Source organism: Macrobrachium nipponense, chromosome 6 (assembly GCF_015104395.2).
Source record: "Macrobrachium nipponense isolate FS-2020 chromosome 6, ASM1510439v2, whole genome shotgun sequence".
NCBI classification, from domain to species: domain Eukaryota; kingdom Metazoa; phylum Arthropoda; class Malacostraca; order Decapoda; family Palaemonidae; genus Macrobrachium; species Macrobrachium nipponense.
This window is the reverse complement of record NC_061108.1, coordinates 44,525,431-44,530,132: the sequence shown is the minus strand read 5'-3', so window position 1 is coordinate 44,530,132 and position 4,702 is coordinate 44,525,431. Positions and strand designations below refer to the sequence as shown.

Below are 4,702 nucleotides of genomic sequence, written 5' to 3'. Positions count from 1 at the left end.
CACTGTCTCTTTCTTCTCACTAATACCAACTCTCTCTCTCTCCCTATCTCACTTTTTCCATCTTTCTTCTACCTAACAACCCTTCTACTCTCTCTCTCTCTGCCTCTTGCTCTTGCTCTCTCTCCAACAATCTGTCTTTTTCCCTCTTTCTTCTAACTAATACTAACTCCTTTGCTCTCTCTCCAACAATCAGTCTCTTTCCCTTTCTTCTAACTAATACTAACTCCCTAACAATCTCTCTCCTCCCAAACATCCGCTATTCTCTCTCTCTCTCCCTCTCCGTCTTTTTTCCTCTTTCTTCTCCGTAACACCCTGTCTACTCTCTCACTTGCTCTCCCTTTCATTCTTTCGCTGTTAACCCCATTCTCAAACTCCACCCTGTTTGATGTCATTGATATTTACCCTATAGTATCCTTTTCCAAATGATAAGTCATATGTAAACAGGAATTTCACGAGCAGAACCGGCTCTGTTTCAGGGAATCTCTTCTCACCCTCTCCCCTTTTGGAGAGGGGGAGATGTGAAACCCCATTATAATAACGCACGTATTCGAAAGCAGTATTATGTAAAAATTTCAAAGCAATCGTTGAAGAACCTTCAGAGATTTAAGATTTTTAACAAACGAACATTTACATTTTTATTTATATAGATAAAAGTCTGTCTTAGAGTCCAGTCTTCTGACTGAAAGGATCGGACTTCTCACTCTTGCCAGAACTGTCCATTCTTATGGGGTGCCTATCCCATGAACTTCCGAGTGAGATGGAAGTTTTATTTTCCAAATTCTTATGGTGTGTCCATACCACAATAAAATATCACAATCACATGTCAACAACCTATCACATCCATATCATGAACAGGTTGAAAACTTGTCAACAACCTTAAGTAGAGAACAAACCTCCAGCAAATGCTAAATGATTGTACAAAGAAGTATAGTCGATTCACTCAAGGTAGATTTCTGTATCTACAAGACATTTGTTTGTTTGTATGGCATTTTTATGTTGCATGGAACCAGTGGTTATTCAGCAACAGGACCAGTGGCTTTACGTGACTTCCGAACCATGTTGAAAGTAAACTTCTATCACCAGAAATACACATCTCTCACACCTCGAGGGAATGCCTGAGAATCAAAGTCGCGGCCACTAAGGTGCTCTGATTGGCTGGTACCAGGAGGTAGGCCGCTTACTCAGTCTCTCATTATTTTTGTCTGCGGCTTAGAAAACTAGCAATGTTTATATTTCTTATATTATCTCTTCATTTTATCTTGATTGCATGAACTATTCAAAATCCAATGATAAATAAAAATAGGTATAGAGAAAAATGTTTCTCTCTTCACTTTTACTCACTATAATTCCTTTGTGCTTTATCTTATTCATTTCAGGAAAAGATTATTTAGTTCTACAATTAATACCGAATCCTTTGGTATGACCAAAACTTTCCTATCTTTTGCAAAACATGAGACAAATTAAGAAGTATGAACATATTGCTAGTTATCTAAGCTACAATCGAAAATATGACACACTGAGCGAGCAGCCTACCTCCCGGTACCAGTCAATCAGAGGTCTTGTAGGCATAAGAATCCCCCTTAAGTGAATCGAATATAGTCAGAACTACCAATAAGTCATTAACTTATATTCAAGCTTTTTATGCCTGTTTGATAAGCTGTTGACATGTTTATGACATCTATTACTGTAGTGTGGACACCCTAAATGAGCCCATATTTGTTAGAGTAGTTGCATGGCCTCTCACATCATGGCTAGCATTTGGAGGGCAAGGTTTTGCTCTTATTCTTGCTTGTTCCTGAGTTTATGGTGAAAACTCACAACACATTGGGTATTTGAGAGCTTCTTAATCCCCTAAAGACTGTTGTTGGCAGGTCAAACAAGATCCTTTTGTGCCCTGCTGAAGCCTTGCAAGACCATCTGAATAGAACCTCATATCTCAAGTCCAATTTCAGCATCTGTTTGTTAGTACTATTAGGTATTAGAAGGACGTTTAATGGCCTCTCACTTCTGAAGCAACGTTACCAGACAGTTACATTGTTTTGGCTCCATACTTGGTCGGTCAATACGTATAGTGGAACGGGTTATGGGAAGTGTTTGCCCGTTGGACAGTGCCTGCTAGTGTGGACAAGGCCTAAGAGCTCTTTCTGGATTTTTCCAACAGTGAAGGTTGTTCAATGAAGAGAACAATATTTCAGTTTTGGAAATCTCAAGAAGTCAGGATATTGCCTATTTCTGGCATCTAGGAGGAATATTTTGGTGTTGCAGCAAAAAAGGGAAGGGTGAGGGGTGGCCTGTCATCAGAAGACCACCATAACCTATTGTCCATCTATTTAGAACCTGAGTTGGCTTCACAATTTGTGTATAGGTACCCAAGCCCAACAAGGACAGAAAAACATCATGCATAAAGCAAAAAGATGATATGAGGCTGGGGTAGAATGGGCGAGTGACTCTTCTCCCCCTTCTTCCTTTATCGCTTGCACGTTAGAATCCAGATGAAGTACAAGCTGGGACAGGCCACGATGCAGGCAAGTTTCATGGGAGAATACCCTCTCTCAGGGCATCAGCTTGAAAGATACAGCTCTCCCTGCTCCCTTTTTAACAAGGTGTGGATAGAAAATTAACTGGATCCATTATTTTATAACTAGCCTTCATTATAGTGACTACCTTCAGACCTGTACTTCTCTTCCCATATGTGAAGGGAAAGGATCCTCCCAATTTATTTTCTAGATTGTTTTTTAATAAAAAAAAAAAAAAAAAAAAAAAATCTCAGGCTCAGGGCCTTTTCAGCCTCTGCACCCCCATATACATACCTAGCTGTATAGAAGGTTACAGGAATCATTTTTCCCCATGCTCATTATTCACGACTGGGAAGATGGCATTTTGGGTGAAGATGAAGCAGAACCAGTCAGTTCTGAGACAGCCCTCCCACTTAGTAGGTCTCCTTGAAACAAGCTCCTCTCTATCCCATGCCTTTATTTTGTAGGGCATGGACCCCTAGGCCTCTGGAGTGGGATTACACTTGTAGTAAGAAGTCACCCAGGCACCATATGAGCCATTGAGGGAGGCTTTAGACTAGTGTGGTGCTTAAGTCTACTTTTCTGCTATCCTTATTTTAATCAAAATAGTAATGATAGATTTGAGTTTCTTGATCCCTCCCTCTAAGCCTCCATCAATGAGCATTGAGATGTGGTGCTTTCATGCCTTGTGCAAGTTTTGTGGTACTCTGCACATAACAGCATAGCATGTTAGACATGAGTCTCTTTAGTAGTACCAAAGGGTACAAGAGTTCCAGGAGTACCCCCATCCCCCAATTATTTTTTTTATATATACATTACCCTGCCACTACTTAACTACCTCGTTAAAAAGCTTCAGTGACCAAACCAGTTGGAGCTGTAGCATATCAATGTAAAAGATTTCAGGTAACACCTTGGAAAATGAAGTCTATCTTAAAAAACTACAAATATGATTTTACTTTACTTTAAATCAAAGTATACCTTCCTGAAAAAAGGACAGAATAGATATAGTGCACGAAGCTTGAAATTTATTATCAGGCTAAAATAACTATACAGAGTACACATATGAACATGATGACTAGACTTACCTGCACCCTGCAACAGGATAACACTTGAAAGATACCCAGTCACTAGCTTTCATAATGAAAAGTGCTTGTTTCCATGGTTAAATTGCTAAAGTGTAAATCTCTAGATTACTTATAGTCTCCTTGAATATTAAAAAAGCCAATTCCCAATTTAAATCTTAATTATTTTTGTCCTTTATGAGGTGACCATCATTAGTGCTAAATTACATTCAAGTATTTATCATACAATATTACACTATTTCATGCTGTATGCTTACAATCCAATATGAGCAGTTGTTATTTTGTAGTGTAGTTCATACATTGGTTCAGAACTAACAGTAAAAAGTAATTATCCATGTACTGAATATTTGACATGAACCTTGCTTCAACTAGTAATGCTCAGAAATGACAATTCTCGGTATTGCAGATTTAATTTACAGTAAAGGCTTTAATCATGATTGTGTAATTCCTGTGCAATTATGGTTTCAATGAAGTGTTGTTAACAGCATTTGTGTAACTAGTGAGTTGTAAATATTCTTACTGAAAGTGTTGTGAAATTCAATATAAACCAGTGTAAAGTTTACAAATTTCAAGTTCAAGATGTGAAAGAGAAACGCTGACACTAACATCAAAGGGTTGCTTTTATATAACATTGTAATTTCATGTGAATATGAAAATACCAAACTTTGAAACCTGATAACAAGAACTGATTGGTCTTCAGTTTTAAATGAATTAGACTTACTATTGCAAAGATAACACGATAAACATAAAAAAATAATAAAGTAATATATTTCTCACAGATAATTGAACATTGCTAGACACTGAATTTAGAATTTCCCCTTGCTGAATGTCTGAATATGATTTATTTGCCTCATTGTTATTTTAATAAATTTGCAAATAAATATTACAACTAGATATTCAGATAAAACAAAGTTGTCCATTCTCACACCACGAGAGTGCATGTTTTTAAATGTATGAATTTTTAATTTAATGATCAATCATTAACCAGAAAGAATATATAAAATGTACTACAAAGTATTTTCATGGAAGTGCTCAATAACTTTACAAAAGCTCTTTAGCCAACTTTACTCTTAGGAGTAGAACATTGTTTTCAGTCTATAGATT

General features: G+C 37.2%; 1 protein-coding gene across 1 annotated transcript in view; it reads right to left on the bottom strand.

The window, feature by feature from the left end:
* Nucleotides 1-3,529: 3,529 nt before the first annotated feature.
* The window catches only part of LOC135216297 (bridge-like lipid transfer protein family member 1), a 183,064-nt gene continuing 181,891 nt past the window's right edge, over nt 3,530-4,702 (bottom strand). Inside the window, exon 11 of the mRNA XM_064251466.1 lies at nt 3,530-4,702. This exon is cut by the window's right edge and continues 2,013 nt beyond it. The gene's annotated coding sequence lies outside the window, so the exon portion shown is untranslated.